Raw genomic sequence first — 18,238 nt, 5'->3', positions numbered from 1 at the left:
CCTAGTGACCACCTCCTCGACCGCTGGCCATAGCAAACTCCATCCCTGAATCTGAGAGCCTCTCACTCACTCCCTCCGCACGCACGCACACACACACACACACACACACACACACACACACACACACACACACACACACACACACACACACACACACACACACACACACACACACACACACACACACACACACACACACACACACACACACACACACACACACACACACACACACACACACACACACACACACACACACACACACACACACACACCCCGTACTGTAACCGTGGATTGTGCTCGCTGTGGTAGTGGTGGTGGTGAGTGTGGTGCCGTTGGTGTGTTGACTGTGAGCTACTACGGCGTAGGAGGAGGAGTGGTTGCTGTGTTCCCAGGAGTAGGGGGCGGCGGCGGTGGCGGCGGCGGCTGCTAGGGGAGGAACCAGGTGATGGGCGCCGCCGTGTGAGGTGACTGCTTCCTCCCCCTCACCCACCACTCACCACGGGCACACATTGGACAGGGGCGCCCACCACGAAGCTCTCCTCCTCCTCCTCCTCCTCCTCCTCCTCCTCTTCCTCCTCCTCCCCCAGCATCCACTCTGCCACCCCTTGAAGGTCCGCTAGTCACTGCTCCACTGCTCTGCCTCGCCATGGTGTTGTGCTGCATGGCTTAGGTGAGTGTTCAGAGTGTGTTTAGTGCATGTATGGTGAATGGTGATGACAACCGATGGTGATTACATAGAGGCTTGTACTCCCAGACACCTTGAACTTGTTGAAGGAGTGGTTTTTCGAAGGTTAAATGAATGATTATGTTTACATGGTTTTTCTTATCAATGAAGCAAAATACTCGTACTTGTTATGCTATCATTAGAATCATAATATCTTTTGAAAACCTGCAAGAAAGCTAAAGGTGTTATAAGCTATGGAGATGACACTTGTATATTTATTTTTTTATTGGGAATACACCTTAGTATGTCATGAGATAGCAATGGAGGATATACCAGATGATTTATTGGTGTACAAAGAAGGTATCCATTGAACTTGGTGATCTTTTATGGGTCAGTAGTTGAGTATTATTGTACCTCTCTCCCTCCCATTATGTTTAGCTTTTTCCCTCAACCTTAAGTGCTACGATAAACTAGGCCTCTTTGAATTGGTAGGTTTTTTTTTTTATATACCAAGTGGGCTTTTCACGGAATTTATGGGCTAAAGGGGATACTTTTTGGGGTACCTTTTATCACAAAGCCCATCCGCTAGGAAACCGTTGCCCCGAGTGAGGAAGCCCAACCTACACTCGGACCGTGGACAGGATTCGAACCCGTGCGTTTGGAGACCCCTCGGACCCTAAAGCACGCATGGTTCCACTGTACCACGGCGGCCCCATGTTGTTAATCGACTTTCAGCTGAGCAGGTGGAGATTGATAGGAAACAAAGCACAGTGAAGAAAAAGAAAATGCAAATATCTCGACCACTGTCCAAGACTTTACCAATTTTTGTTATTGAACGACGTGCGGTGGTGTGAAAGACAAGACTGGTGTTAGTGATAGTGGTGGTGGTGGTGGTGGTGGTGATGGTGATGGTGGTGGTAGGAAAATTCATGAGGGATGCTGAGTGATTTTTTTTTGTGTGTGCGGATGTGTGTTTGACATGGACATATTTTAGGGTTGTTTACGTTTTGGCCAATGGTAGAATTGTTCAGATATGCACTAAAAATATACTCTTCAGCCACACACATACATACACGCCACACACACACACACACACACACACACACACACACACACACACACACACACACACACACACACACACAGGGGGTCGGCAACAGACAACACAAGAGCTGCACCGTCACTTTATAAATCACACTTGACTATTACGACAACCAACTTCCCTTCCCTCCACCTCCGTCACCCCCTCCCTGCTCCCTCCCTCCGCCACTCCTCTCCATCCCTCCCTCCACCGTAACCACCTCTGCCTGCTCCCTCCCTCCACCACACCTTCCTCTTCCCTCCATACCCCACTCCTCCCACTTCCTCCCCTCTCTCCTAGACTCAATCCACCCCTCCCTCTTCCCACCTCCTCCCCCATCCTCTCTCTCCCCTCCCTCCCTCTTAAACACTCTCCGTTCCCTCCCTTTACCAGCCCTCACTCCTCCCTCCCAATCTCCCTCTCCTCTACTAACCCTCCCTCCTCCCTCCTTCCTAGACCAACACTCTCCCCTCCCTCCATCACTTCTCCTGCCCCCTCCCTCCCTCCCTCTTGCCCCCTTCCCTCCATCATCACACTGTTCCTACAACTAGTACACACAAAGCGCATCATTAAATCACTCAGCAGTGCACAAAGGCAGCCGTGGGATACAACTTTCATCTCCCATTAGAAAAATCTCGTGCAGTTTTTTTATTTACATGTTGATTTGATTAATATCTTAGGCTTGGAAGTTAGATGGGTGGGCTGGTGGGGGATGAGCCTTCCACTGTACTGTCCTGTCTCTCTTGCAAGTAGTTTGGGCAGATTAGTGTAGTAATTGAGGGTTGTTAGCCTGAGCAATTCCTTCATGGTCATCCATCGCCTCTGCCCCTCACCCGCCTCCCTGCCATCTCTCTACCCTTCCCCCCGTCAAGTCTTTCCTCCCTCCCTCCCTCCCTCTCCTCTCCTTCCCTCCCTTCCTAGTACAGACACTCATTACCTCTCCCGTACATTGTCCCTCCCTCTCCTCTAAACTGTCCCTCCCGCCCCTCTACACTGCGATCTCTATTCCACTCCTATCCTTTCCTCCCTTTCTCTGCAGCCTTTTCCTCTCTCACCTCTATCATTTCTCCTCTGCGTCTCTCCTTTCCTCTTCCTTCTTTCCTTTCTATTCACCTTCCCCTTACTTCCACTTCATAACTCAGAGGAGGAGGAGGAGGAGGAGGTGGAGGTGGAGATGGAGATGGAGATGGAGGTGGATGTGGGGAGCAAAAGTTGTATGATTGTAAATGTGTTTTTCCCCTACATTAGCTAGTGAGAAGAAAAAGTACATTGGGTTTTGATGAGGTTACCAGCTTAAGTCAACTAATCAACGCCTTTTCCCTTGCAGTGTGCCAATAGGATAGCAAGTGGAAAGAGTCTCCTCTCACCTCCTCCACCCGCTTTCTCTTTTATCCCTCTCTTCCCTCATACCCTTCTTCCCACGCACCTCTCCTCTCTTAATCCCTCTCTCTAGCACACTACAGTCTCTCTCTCTCTCTCTCTCTCTCTCTCTCTCTCTCTCTCTCTCTCTCCCTCTCTCTCTCTCTCTCTCTCTCTCTCTCTCTCTCTCTCTCTCTCTCTCTCTCTCTCTCTCTCTCTCTCTCTCTCTCTCTCTCTCTCTCTCTCTCTCTCTCTCTCTCTCTCTCTCTCTCTCTCTCTGTGTGTGTGTGTGTGTGTGTGTGTGTGTGTGTGTGTGTGTGTATTAGGTTGCGTAGACTGAAATGGTATTTTCTTCTCCCAGTTCAAATATTTCATTGTGTGAGTGAGTTATTTCAAAGGAGTAGGGCGCCGCAGTATCGAGGTCATATGATGCTTATTTTGCATGACTACAAGTAACGCATTTTTAGGGTTGTTTATTGCTTATACAGTGCAAGTCAATGCCATAATATTTAAGGCGATTGTTGTCTCGGGAGAAGGGGGACTTACCACTATCTTACCTGAAGTCTAGTTACCAAACACACACACACACACACACACACACACACACACACACACACACACACACACACTCTCTCTCTCTCTCTCTCTCTCTCTCTCTCTCTCTCTCTCTCTCTCTCTCTCTCTCTCTCTCTCTCTCTCTCTCTCTCACACACACACACACATCGTCAAATAAAAATGTCACAACTAAAGCCTTTTCGCAGCTCAATCTTGTCAATACAATGCGGACTGGAAAGTTTCTGCTACTCGTTCTTACCGAGATACATTCTGTAGCACGCCGCTGTTATATTCTGTAATAATTCCATGCTTTCCTTTTTAAGCAGAGTGGAGTAATATTGAGAAGCTTTGTATAGTCATGGCGCGGTATTCCCAGGATCTTGTTCCTTGAGGCTTCTGTGATGAAACATTCCCATTGTGGTAAATCAAATGTACTTCAAGAGCTTCCATTCACTGATAGCAACAACGGGGAACTTTTCATTTCATTCTTTTCATTCTGATTAGTCCTCACTGTGATTATATTTACAGTAGTGGGTGAGGAAGTACACAGTAGATTGAGTGGTGTGTATTGCGTAAGACGGAGGACTGGGAGTAGGACGAGAAGGAAGAAAAGGGGAACATACAAGAGACAATTAAGACAGTAGAATCGACCCAAAATGGACTGTTTCTGATCATAGTACACTCGAATGTCGATGCCTTAGAATAGTTAAAGGTGAAGGAGGAAGAGGAGGAGGAGGAGGAGGAGGAGGAGGAGGAGGAGGAGGAGGAGGAGGAGGAGGAGGAGGAGGAGGAGGAGAAAGAGAAGGCAAAGAAGGAAGAAGAGAAGAATGTGGCTGGATGGGAAATGGGAGGAGGAAGTGTGTTTACTGCTCTTCCCGAACACTCCCTTGGTATCGATTCTTGTGGCGTCCGAAATTCTAAGGGGAGGAGGAGGAGGAGGAGGAAGAAGAGGAGGAAAACCGACCATACTGATCCTCCATCACCTTCCTTTCTCCTTCCATTGCCCTCAAACTTCTTCCTTCACTGTTTTTTCTCCTGGTCCTCTCTTCCTGATTTGTGATGACCAAGTAACCTAGTGGCGCTTCCTGCTCTACTTCCCACAGCTATCCCTCCTCCTCCTCCTCTTCCTTCTCAGACTGACCCGGTGGCACATTTGTTGACTTGCCTTCCTTCGTCTCAACGCGCTGACCCCCTGACCTTTGTTGACCTGACTGCTGTTCATCTCCAGTCTACCTCCTCCTCCTCCTCCTCCTCATGGGTCATGCATTACTCTGTTCGGACTGTTTGTTTTCCATCCATGTCCAGTTCGCGCCTCACTTCCTTGCTCTCGTCTGATGCTTTATTCCTTTTTCACTTTTCTTTTCTTATTCTCCCTGTGTTCTATTGTTCACAGACTGACCGTTGTTTCTATTGATGGAGTTGACACCTTATCCACTCTTGCACCCGCCTCTGCCTCAACCACAGCCGCCAGTAATGACAATACCACCTCCACCACTACCACCACCACTGTATCACCACCCCATCCGCCCCATATCCCGAAGCAAGTCCACAACACAAATTCATTAGGCAAATGACCCCTCAATCTCCCCTTCCCTAGCCATCCCATACACTTACTTTTCCTTTCCTTCTCTTTCCTTGTCGTCTCCTGTCTTCTACTTCCGTTCTGTTTTTTTTTTCTATCTTGGTCTTTCCTTTCCTTCCTTTTCATTGTTTTCTGGTGGTTTTTCTTTTCCTCTACTTTTCTTCATCCCAACAGTTTTCGTCGTTTTTTCAACCTCCCCGTTGCAACATAACACGGATGCATATCTTCTCCCTCATTAGCTGCATCCATCTTTTCCCTCTCCTCTCTCCTCTTCTCTCTCTTCTCATCTTTCCGTTCCCCTCTCCTCTTCACTCCTCCACTCCCTCGGTCATTCTTTATTGGTATCCACAAACTTCCCTCCATCCTCTAAGGTTTTCCTCCCTCCTCTCCTTTCTCATTCATTGTTCACGCTGCCCCTCCCTCCCGGTCCTTCTTTTCGTTATGAGTGTAGGACGTGTCTAAGGTTGCGATGTCTTCCCTGTGTCTCCTTTTGTCTTCCTCCACTGAGATTCCCTTGGGTTTGCTGCTCTTTGCTTTTTGGATTTTTCTTCTGAAAAACATACTTTATTCCTTTACGTGTAGATTTCAATACCTTTTAGTTCATGAAGCTTCGAATTTAATGTACCTTATCATACTGTTAGCATCTGTAAGGAACACTGGATAGGAACGACACATGAGGATAGTGATTAGAGGAACCACATCGTATGCTTGTACTTTGGTTGTGAGAAAACATGGTCTGTGCAGTTTCTGGTTCTCTGTCTCCCAAAACGTTTTTCTAATTGTTCCTGTCAGCGCGAGGTCTTGTCCGTCACTGGTAGGATGAGTTTTGTGGCGGCTGATTGATTGATTGACTCACCAATTTAAGGCGCCGCAACACTCGGGTCGTGCGGCTTTGTGTCTAGAAAGTCGAGGATTGAGAACATGGTGTTTTCTTCCTCACTTTTGGGAAAACGTCATCTCACTTGGCTGTGTAGTGTGACCCGCGGTGGTTTTAGTCTCCCCGGAACGTTTTATCTTTTCCTTGTGTTGTTATGGAAATTTTAAGAAATCTTTGGCCGCCAGGATCACTGCGTTTTCTTCTCCCCTGGATACCGACAAGGTGGCTGAGTGGTTCAGTGGCTCGGTGTTTGCCTTCAGGACGAAAAAATGCTTTTCGATTCCAGTTTACGGTATTTTTTTTCGTGGGTAGAAGCATCAGTCTTGTAACATTAGCAGAAGGTCTGGAATGTTATGATTTTGGCTTCATACAGTAATTCAGTGCGCTGCAGGTGATGACTCGTGTGGGAGGAGGAAATTTCGACAAGTTTCTTGTAGCACATGTGCTTCCTGTCACTACTGCTACTGTTGGGATATTTCTTTCTGATCTTCCTCCCATCTTTCTCTCCCTCCCATCTCTCTCTCTCTCTCTCTCTCTCTCTCTCTCTCTCTCTCTCTCTCTCTCTCTCTCTCTCTCTCTCTCTCTTGACACCGTTGCATCGCGTGTCGATACGTGTAGTTCTGGCCACCTCACTCTGTCACAATGCTGAAGGTCTGTTGTTGCTGTTGCTGGTCCCTTCATTACATTATTCTCTCATAAATGTTTCTCACCCAACGATATTCTGTCACCGTCGTAAAATAGCGCCATTAAAACACTCCCAGACGCGTTGTTTTTAATCAATCATCCAATTAAATTTGTCCCGCCTCTCCTCTCCCTCTACCCGCCTCTCCCTCCCCGACACACACCCGCCTCTACTCCTGCTCACCGCTGCTGACTCCACATCTCTCATTGATCCGCCTTCAGCCTCGCTTAACCGCCTCAGGACCGATCCTTGGGCTGCTGCTGCTGCTGCTGCTGTTGTCGCCTTTATTGCTGCTGTTATTTTTATCATTAATAATAATGATAATAATAATAATAATAATAATAATAATAATATTATTATTATTATTATTATTATTATTATTATTGTTATTATTATTATTATTATTTATTATTATTATTATTATTATTATCATTATTATTATCTTTATCATTGTTATTATTATTTCATTAGTATTTTATTATCATTATTATTATTATTATTATTATTATTATTATTATTATTATTATTATTATTATGTTTCCCTTATTATTGATAAAAGTTGTAATAGTGATAGTAGTACAAGTTGTAATAGCATCAGTAATAGTAATGATAATACTATTACTGGTAAGGATGGTAGTGATAGAGGTAACAACAGCAGCAGTAGAATCACCAGTAGTAGCAGCAGCAGCAGCAGCATAAGTAGAGGACTAGTAATAATCTGTTATTTTGCTGTGAGTAGAATATTTAATGCTATCGACCACTAGTGGCTGATGGAATATTTGTCCATTGCTTTACGAGAAAAGAAGAAAATATGAGGAAGGCTGAGGCTTAAGCACAAAGTGGCTATGTGGATGGAATGAACTAATGACGATATCTGGATAGCGTGAGAACGGGGTGTGGCGCCGAGTTGACTTGTGTGATGTGGGAGTGACTGGGAATGTCGATGTGTGCGTAGTGATGAACAGTGTTTGTGATTATGTGAGTATTCTCTCATGGTGATTAAAGTATCAAAATCTTATTACTGGAAATTTTTAATGAAAATCTGAATTGAGAAGGAAGTAAACAAGAGTAATTTAGAATATAGGCAAAATCAACTCAGCTGTCTTGACGTGTGATAGAAACGTGTACTGTGTGAATGATCTGGATTACATAAATAAAAGTATCAAGGATGGTGTTTCCTGAAGATACGATGAAAAGTTGAGATCAAAAGAAATGATAAGATTTCAAACGGAAAATAAAAAAAATTAAAGATAGAAAAAATACGAATATTTGTTTATCATCGATGAAAAAGAAAGAAGAGTTTGAAAACATACTCTTACATGGGAGAGAACAATTTACCATGCAGTCTTTCAAATCGATATATAAAGAGACAAATTACTCACAATACGAACTTACTTGGAAGAAACTGATGTGGTGCCAGGCAGAAGTAATGAAACCACTCAACTATATCATCGCCGAGTCACACGTCTTATAATAAAAATAATACGGAACAAAAATATCTGAAAATAACCTAGATGATTTACAAGAAAGACAGCGTATTAAGTGTTTGGTGATACAGGGAATGTGTGGTGTGTTAGCGGAGTGAGGAAGTGTATAATGGGTTTGCTTATAGTTACGGTGTGTTTATGCAGGGAGGAGATGAGGCTGATAATGAGGGTCTCGCCGCCTCGAGGGGGATGGTGCGCGGATAAGAAAAGAGGAAGTGGGGGTAGGGGATAAGAGGGACGATATTGAGGCAACACTGAACAAGTAACGAATAAGAGACAAAACACAGAGAAGAAATTTGATGAAGCAGAGAGAGAGAGAGAGAGAGAGAGAGAGAGAGAGAGAGAGAGAGAGAGAGAGAAGAATAGATGAATAAGTAAATATATTAAGAGATGGAAACGAAAAAATAAATATGCAAAGTAGTGTCACTGATTAAAACAAATTAAGTAAATAGATAGCTAATTATACGAGGAGAGACAGACAAAAGAGTCAATCACAAAGGAAAACAGGAAAATGAAGCACTATGATATCAGAACGAACACTTGATGAGAGAGAGAGAGAGAGAGAGAGAGAGAGAGAGAGAGAGAGAGAGAGAGAGAGCAAACTTCATAAATGCACGCACAAGAAAAATGAAATGTCAATAAATGGTGAAACAAAATTTAACACCTGAACGAAGGCAAGTAAAAAAAAAAAAATCCTCATTAACCTCTAACTCCGCTCCCCGCCCCCGAAAAAAAAAGGAAACTTACCTGAAGGAGGGATATGAACGTAGGTCTCGGAAGTGGAGTGGAGAGGCGCCCCTTAGCGGTGTGGAGGACGGAAGTGTTCCCGCCCTAATTAGCGTGGGAATGGCGGCGTGGCTCATTTCACGCCGCTATCTCCGCTGCTTATCTGGGACTGGGCTGCTGTCGTTCACTCCGTCTTTGTGTGTGTGTGTGTGTGTGTGTGTGTGTTTGGGGGGCCGGGTCAGGAAAAGGAGACGTCTTGTTATTGTGGTTGTTGCTGCTACTGTTATTGATTTCTTTGCTTCTTCTTCTTCTTCTTCTTCTTCTTCTTCTTCTTTTTTCTTCTTTTTCTTTTCTTTTTTTTTTTCTTCTTTTCTTTTCTTTTTCTTTCTTCGTTTTCTTCTTCGTTTTCTTCTTCTTCTTCTTCTTCTTCTTCTTCTTCTTCTTCTTCTTCTTCTTCTTCTTCTTCTTCTTCTTCTTCTTCTTCTTCTTCTTCTTCTTCTTCTTCTTCTTCTTCTTCTTCTTCTTCTTCTTCTTCTTCTTCTTCTTCTTCTTCTTCTTCTTCTTCTTCTTCTTCTTCTTCTTCTTCTTCTTCTTCTTCTTCTTCTTCTTCTTCTTCTTCTTCTTCTTCTTCTTCTTCTTCTTCTTCTTCTTCTTCTTCTTCTTCTTCTTATTATTTTCTTATTATTTATTATTTCTTTTTCTTCTTATTCTTCTTCTTCTTCTTCTTATTATTATTATTATTATTATTATTATTATTATTATTATTATTATTATTATTATTATTATTATTATTATTATTATTATTATTATTATTATTATTATTATTATTATTATTATTATTATTATTGTTATTATTATTATTATCAATATTATTATTGTTTTTATTCTATGGGAATGTTTATTTATAAGCATCACTATCATTAGTGTTATTACTCCTACTGTTTTATCCACCAAAAAATATTAGAAAAGTTATCATTGCTTCAAGAAGAAAAAAAAAAGAAAAAAAAAAAAAAGAAAGTCAGGGAAGACAAGCTGGAATAGTGAGAAATAAAGAGATAGAATTAAAGAATGCAAGTTACAAAGAAGCACAGAGGAAAAAAAAAAAAACTGTACAAGAAAGAAAAAAAGAAGGAAGAAGGAGAGGAGTAGTAGGAGTGGCATGAGTGTGAGGAGTGTGAGTAGGAGTAGTGAGGTTAGGGCAAAGGGAGGCAACATATCGGAAGAGGCAGAAGTTTTGTGATACGGAGGGCAAGCATCGGATCCTATAGGCCTAAGAAAGAGAGAGAGAGAGAGAGAGAGAGAGAGAGAGAGAGAGAGAGAGAGAGAGAGAGAGAGAGAGAGAGAGAGAGAGAGAGAGTACTAATGGGGAAAGTCCTAATTAAGATAGTACTAGAGAAGTCCGACAGGGGAGCAGCAGGTGTTGTTGGCTGATTGGTTGGCAGTGGTGCTTACAAGGTGCGAGACTAAGGGTTGGAATCTCACATAACTCGTATTAGTGGCGACCTGTTTGTCTTTTCCCTAACTTTCATACGCTTATTATTATTATTGTTTTTATTATTATTATTATTATTATTATTATTATTATTATTATTATTATTGTTGTTGTTGTTTTTGTTGTGGTTGGGAGATTAATTATTTCGGTGTTTTATGTGTTTTTTTTTTTTTTGAGTGTGTGAGTACTTAGAAAATCAATAGCAAGAGAGAGAGAGAGAGAGAGAGAGAGAGAGAGAGAGAGAGAGAGAGAGAGAGAGAGAGAGAGACAGACTGGAACCAAGAATAGGATGGCAGGTGCACAAAAAAACTGACATGACATATAGAGACAAATTGAAAGGAACTCGTTGAGAGAGAGAGAGAGAGAGAGAGAGAGAGAGAGAGAGAGAGAGAGAGAGAGAGAGAGAGAGAGAGAGAGAGAGAGAGAGAGAGAGAGAGAGAGAGAGAGAGAGAGGAGAGAGAGAGAGAGAGACCAGAGACTTTATCAGGCTGTTTTACACGAATTATTTAGAAGAACCCAACAACCTACAGTATTTTTTTTTTTTTTTTTTTTTTACATTACAAGGGCACTGGCCAAGGGAAAACAGTGTTGGAAAAAAAAAAATCCCGCTGGTTGCCAGGCCCTGTTTAGAGGAAAGTAGGAGAAAGAAAAAAACAAAAAATAGGACATGGAAGGGGCTGGCAGATAGGCAGAAAAAGTGACAGACGCACTTGGACAAAAAAGAAGGGAAGGTGAGAGGAACACAGAGAGCTCGAGGCCTTATCACCACCTTCCTCCGGCACACACTTTGACTTTATCAGGCTGTTTTTACACGAATTATTTAGAAGAACCCAACAACCTACAGTATGCGTAAAGAGGAATGAAAGGCTCCTTAAGATATCCCGCAGTAATGAGGGGTTGACATGGGAGGACGCCTGGGTGTGGCCTGCCTTATTCTCGTTCAAGTAGCCGTGATTTGTATTGGATATGTACAAAAGGAGTTTTTATTTTTTTGTGACTATTTTTTTCCTTTATGTTAATGTTCGTGTGTGTATGTGTGTTTATTTTCGTCATTTTTTCCCCTTATTTTCTTTTGTTCCTTTTATTTTTTTTCACTATGTTGCTGATCTTTACTAGTAGTTAACGAATCCTTACTATTTTATATAAAACTTATGGCAATATATTTCCATCACACCAAATATTTCCTTCACAAATCAGCGTCGTATTATATTTGACCTACAAAATGACACTGCTTTATATAATGGGCTGTAAAACTTCAAGTGATTGTCTTTCTTGGGATTCTTATGAAACAAATGATAAGCTTAATAGATTTTTTAACGGATAACTTTCGAGAACTCGTACAAAAGTTTTTATGTAATTGGCTGTATGTTAATTGGCTTCTCATCTCTTTTATCTTTTATGTATATATACTTATTTTACGAGTGTAAAGTTCAGCTAAACATTTTCCCTTTAACGCGTCACCTAAACCGGCGTTAAAGTTGTAAAGGAAACCTCCAAAAGAAGATCAGCTAAGGAATCTTCACTCCTTGATGTAGAACTGGCCAGAGTCCCGAAGAAATCTCCCAGAAACTTGAGAGAACTGCTAAAATGCCGAATAAGCTCCAACCTCTATAGCATCTCCTCGAAAACTTTTGTACATCTTCGCTCAACTTTGAAAATCTCCCTCATTGCACCGTGCCCTTCGTCCTCAGAAACACACGGCTTTTGTTTCTGCATCATTTATCACGGAGTCGGGTTTTCCAAAAGTTTTAATCATGTCCCTTGTCGTTTTTATTTGTCTCCAACATTTTTTTTTTTTCAGTGTAATCAATCTACTATTTTCTAGAAAGTTTTAAAGTGGTTTTCCCTTTTAGCTGCTCCCTGTTCTTTATTGCTGTGGATTAGCGCGATGCGGTTGACAGATAGGCAAACGATAAGTTCTCGTGTCTGTTTATACTAATGGGAAGACTAGGTAGTAACTACATCGATTTTCATGAGCAATCCACACAAGTAAATGCCAAACTTGACTTAATTATATGAGAATGATTCGTTTCGTCTCTTTCCATGAAGAGTGAGAGTTGTAATAGAAAATGCTGTAAAATTCATGAGATGCCTTGATATTACCACTCCGTCATGAGGTTCCAAGGCGTAGGGCAGTCAACAAGAAAAAGGCTAGTTTCATTATTCAAAACATAAGTTTAGATTGAGGTATTTATATATTGGTAGCTTAACCCTTTCTTTGATATTTCTTTTATCTTTCCTCTGCTACTGACCACTCTGAAACGTTTCTCCTAAAGCTACCTCCAAACATTATAGGGACTGGAAACTGCAAACATCCAATATCCTTTCTTTCTTGTATATATTTGAAGAAAAAAAATCTTCTTGTGCTAAATTATTTCTTATAGTGAAAGGATTAAGTATACCCTTGTAACAGTGTTCTCTTTCACCACTGCTCCATACTGTTTGCATTAGACTGTTTTTCTTCATACATTTTCCCTCGTCATCACTGCTCTTCTCCGTTCCCTTCACGTGTTCGTTACCTGCTACACACTCCCTCTCCACGTCCCCTGTACTCCCCCTAATCTTCCCTTTCGCACATGGATCCAGTTATGATCTCCCTCTTTGACTACTCCAACAAGTACAACAACAACAGCAGGAGCACCATCAGTATCAACAGCAATAACTGTGTAACAGCAGCAGCAACAGCAACAACAATAGAAACATCAATATAACTGCTACACAGTCCTGTCCTTGTGTACTTTCACTGTCACCACCACCACCACCACCACCACCACCACTACCACTACCACTACTGCTACTGCTACTGCTGCTGCTGCTGCTGCTGCTGCTGCTGCTGCAACCTGCTGCTACTACTACTACTACTACTACTACTACTACTACTACCACTACTGCTACTACTACTGCTACTACCACCACCACCACCAAACCAACTCACTACTGTTACTACTACCACCACCACAACCTCCACCACTATTACTGCTGCTACTGCACTACTACTACTGCTACTACTACCACCACCACCACCACCCACCATTGCTGCTGCTACTACTACTACTACTGCTACTACTACCACCACCACCACCACTGCTGCTACCACTACTACTGCCACCACCACTACTACCACTGCTGCCACCTACTACTACTACCACTACCACCTACTTCTACTATACTATTGCTACAACTATCTACTTTTGCTACTACTACTACTACTACTACTACTACCACCACACCACAACAGTCACGACTTCCACTACTACTACCACTACTACATCCACCACCACAACTTTCTTTGACCGACTACAGTGAATCATGAAAACGTACTGTACAAGCTCGCCTTCTATTCCCTGGTGGTCAGTGTGTGTGTAACAAGTGATCAGTCGACCGAGGTGCTCCCTGGAGGCCACTAATTCCCTGCTGCGGTCACTTGTAAATGTGTCGCGCTCGCCATAACGCGGTAATAAGGTGTGTGTGTGTGTGTGTGTGTGTGTGTGTGTGTGTGTGTGTGTGTTGTGTTAGTGTAGATAAAGTGTGAGTTGACAGTCTATTGAGAAGGCGTACGAGTTTTATTTGATATTATATTCTCATCTAGTGTATTTCTTTTATATTGTGTCTTTTAGCAATAATGTATATCACTTTTGTTACTTCTGGTACTATAACGACAATAACTAGAACAAAAGCAAGGACAACAATCAGCAGTACCTATTACTAGTACTACTACTACTACTACTACTACTACTACTACTACTACTACAACTACTATTTTCCTCCTCCTCCTCCTCCTCCTCCTCCTCCTCCTCCTCCTACTACTACTACTACTACTACTACTACTACTACTACTACTACTACTACTACTGCTGTCGATGATAATTTTACCTCGTGTGTGTGTGTGCGTGCGTGCGTGCGTGCGTGCGTGCGTGCGTGTCCGTATGTCTGTATGCTCCTGTCCATCCATCTCGGCTCACCTCCCCAGTAACAGCTCGCCGCCAGTGGCTTGTCACCACGACCCAACACATTCCTTCCCAGTGCGGAATGTCTCTCACTTCTCCTCGTAAAATAAAATAAAAAATCGTTTAAAACTTTACCCATTTCTTGTTGGCTGCCTGTCAGTCTCCTCCGAATGCCCCACGCGGCCACATTTTTGTTGCTCATCCTCCCGCGACTCCCTGGGGCCGAGACGATGCGGGTACACGAGGTGGGGAGGCGACGCAGGGTAACAGGGAACGAGGGAGGGATGGAAATAGGGATCATAGGGTAGAAGAGGCTAATATTAAAGGCTGGAAAGGAACTGTCAGCACATATGGGACGAAAGAGAATATGGGTCGTCGAGTACCAAAGGAGGACATTAACGCCTGAAAAATAGTAGAGACTATTAGTAAGAAATAGGTTGACAAGTGCGAATGGAAAAATTAATTAGATTAAGGAGAATGTCAAAGTAAATGTTCAAAGACAAGAGTGACAAAAGGAAGGAAAGAAGCATTGATAGAAGGTAGGAGGCAGACAGAATGATTTAAAAAGACAACACGGTGACGGTGGGAAGTTAAGGTCAATGAGGAGACTGTAGAAATAGGTTAGGAACGCTTAAGGGAAAGATAAGAACACGAAATTAAAGTAACGATGCCAAAAAGGAAGGAATGAGAACGCTAATGACACAAGGAAAAGGGGAAATAGCATCAAATTGAAGTTAGGACAGCGAAGGAAAGAGGAAATTGGAACTACAAATGTGAGAGAGAGATGAGTTAGGAAGGCAAATTAAAGAAAGAATAGGTTTATGACAAAAAAATTGAAGAAAAAAAAAGAATATCAAGAGTTAAAACAAGGGAAATAACACCACATTAGGGTTAGGACAGCGGAGGAAGAAGAAACTTAGAGCCACAAATGTGAAGGAGAGAGAGGACACAAGACTTAGTTAGGAAGGCAAATTAGAAAAAGAGATTTAGGACACAAATGGACAAGAAGGAAAGAACATCAGAGTTAAGACAACAGAGGAAGGATGGGGAAGGTGAGGGGCAAATGGGAAACGGGGAAAGGAAATAAAAGTGAAGTTAAGGTGGCAATATGTGCGAGTGGAAAGTTAGGACCGAAGACACACCAAACATACGGACGTTACGGACAGCACGGAACCACTCGAGGATGTAGGAGAAAATAAACGAGTATTGAAGGGCCATTACTTGTGGTGGTCGCGTGGCGGTGGTAATATGACTGTCTATTTACGATTTGTTGTAGAAGGAGGAGGACAGAACGGAAAGATAGAGATTGAAAGGAAGGACTTGATTGATAGAAAGAAAATTATAGAAACAGAGAAAAAAGAACAAGTTGATGAAAATTGAAAATACTTGAAATATTGAGACTAGGAAAAGAAAAAAGGGGAAAAACAAATATAGAAAGATGTTGGGATAGATAGATTGATAGATAGATATAGATAGAAAGATATATAGATAATAAGTAGATAGATTGATCGACACTATAGATATAGAAAAAAAAGTGCTAGTAATAGTATATGATGAGTCTTTCACTAAACCTAACCCTAACCTAACCTAACGTAAACCAAAAGAGAGTACAATATTTTTACATGGTGTTGACCTCAAATGACCTCGCATGACCTTTTGTGCCATCCAGGTGATCCTTTCCTTCTACATCCTGCAGCGATTCTCGACCTGGTGTGATGTGCTGGCCTCTTGATGACCTCTGTCCTCCCCATGAACCCTGCGTCCCTCCTCTCCCTCCCTTGCCCCTGCCCCTGCCCCGTGTGACCCTCCATCGACCACCACTTGACCTGCGACCTTTCAGAACAGTTGACTCGTAGCTTTTGTTCTTTAATGTCATTGTCCTTTTGTACGTAATGTGTGTGTGTGTGTGTGTGTGTGTGTGTGTGTGTGTGTGTGTGTGTGTGTGTGTGTGTGTGTGTGTGTAAGTTATCCTGGTGATGGTGATTGACGTTGTAATGGTGGTAGTAGTAGTAGTAGTAGTAGTAGTAGTAGTAGTAGTAGTAGTAATAGTAGTAGTAGTATAGTGATGGTGATTGTAGTAGCACAATAGTAGTAGTGGTTGTAGTACTGGTAGTATTGGTAGTAGTAGTAATAGTTGTTGTTATAGTTGTTCTTGTTGTTGTCTTTGTTGTACTGATAAAAATACTAATATTATAGTGGTAGTGGTAGTATAATAATGATAGTAATTGTAGTAGTGGTAGTAGTAGTAGTAGAAGTAGTAGCAGTAAGCGAAATAGTATGATATTAATAATACATAATAGTAGTAGAAACGGAAGTAATGCTAGTAGTAGTAGTAGTAGTAGTAGTAGTAGTAGTAGTAGTAGTAGTAGTAGTTGTTGTAGTAGTAGTAATAGTAGCAACAGCAGTAGTAGTAGTTAAAGATGTCCATTTTTCTTGCAATTTTTCATTTCATGGAAGTTGAAAAATTTACTTGACTAAGATAATCTACTCTTCTATTCTTGCTTTCGACCATCACTGTCTCCTCACCTCTTCTTCATTCGTCCCTTTAGTCTTCCCTCCTCCTCCTTTCCTCCTCCTCCTCCTCCTCTCAGTCATTCCCTTTACGCTTTTGTTTCACAGTTTGATTTTCTCTTCCTTTCATCTTTTCTCTCCTTCCCTCTCTTTCATTCGTGTTGTGAATTTACACCTTTTCTTCCCTTTTTTCTCTTTTCTTGCACCTTATCGTGTTTCCTGATTCTTCTCTTGTTGTTTTGGGTTCCTCTCCCTTTCGTTTTTATTTATCCCTCCTTTTAGTTCTTTTCGTCTTCTTTTATTACTTTTTTTTTCCATTGTGATCTCCTCTTACTCTTCTTCTTCTTCTCCTTCCTCCTCCTTCACGAAAATAATAGCCCAGTAAATAGATAAGAAGTCAACCGTCTACAGAAGTGTTTGTGTGTTTGTCTTTTTCTTCTGTGCGTGTGTTTGTGTTTATTTTGTCTATTGCGTCTCGCTCTTGAAGGAGATTCCACTGTTTGCAAATCTGTCTCTCGTGAAATAAGAGAAAAAAAAAAACTGAGCGAGAGAAAGAGAGAAGACTAAACGAAACAATTTAGGATGCACGAAGGAAGGCGTCAAAGAAGGAAGCAAGGAAGGAAAAAGAAGGAAGGAAAGAAGGAAGGAAGGAAGGATAGCTCTTGTGTAAGTGTTTTTTTTTTCCTCCGGGGCACGTGAAGTTGCTATATTTTCTTTATTTGTCTCTTTTTCTTATTATTTTTTGTAGGGAGTTTGCCTTATACCTGATAATGGACAGGAAGTGTATGAAAATAAAGGAAAAGGATAGGATAAATATAGAATAATCGTAACAAGAAGAATAGGTAAGAATAAACAAGGCGAGAAAAGGGCAAGTTGAGAGGAGGTGAGGAGGAGGAGAGGAGAGGAAGCAAAACAAGTGAGAGGACATGACAAGTGAGAAGACAAGAGAGGAAACTAGGCAAGAGTAGGTGACAGAAAACGCGAGTAAACAAAACGAGAAAAGACGAGGTGAAAGAAGACAAGACAAGATGACATGCCAAATAATAATAAAAAAAAAAAGCAGAGGAAAGAGAAATAGAAATAATAGAAATAATAGGTGAAAATGTAGAAAGATACGTACCTTCCTTTACTTAGGGGAAATAACAGTCGGGAGAGGGAAAAAAAGAGACGGATGGTTACTGTGTCTTGAGGAAAAAAATATCGATGTAATGAAAAAAACAGCAGAAGGAATAAAAATACTAGAAAAAATGGTATGATTATCACCATTACTGA

The 18,238-nt window shown here is 41.9% G+C and overlaps 1 protein-coding gene across 9 annotated transcripts in view; it reads left to right on the top strand.

Annotated features, from left to right (window-relative positions):
• The first annotated feature begins 217 nt into the window (after window positions 1-217).
• Window positions 218-18,238, top strand: part of LOC123514827 (cubilin-like) — a 226,654-nt gene continuing 208,633 nt past the window's right edge. For 4 of the 9 annotated variants that reach the window (XM_045273056.1, XM_045273053.1, XM_045273055.1 and 1 more), the window contains exon 1: window positions 220-673. The gene's annotated coding sequence lies outside the window, so the exon portion shown is untranslated. Of the gene's footprint in view, window positions 674-18,238 lie in introns of all 9 variants that reach the window. The other 5 variants (XM_045273049.1, XM_045273050.1, XM_045273058.1 and 2 more) reach the window with 3 other exon arrangements.

Source organism: Portunus trituberculatus, chromosome 38, assembly GCF_017591435.1.
Source record: "Portunus trituberculatus isolate SZX2019 chromosome 38, ASM1759143v1, whole genome shotgun sequence".
Classification (NCBI taxonomy): Eukaryota; Metazoa; Arthropoda; class Malacostraca; order Decapoda; family Portunidae; genus Portunus; species Portunus trituberculatus.
This window is presented reverse-complemented; position numbering and strand designations above follow the sequence as displayed.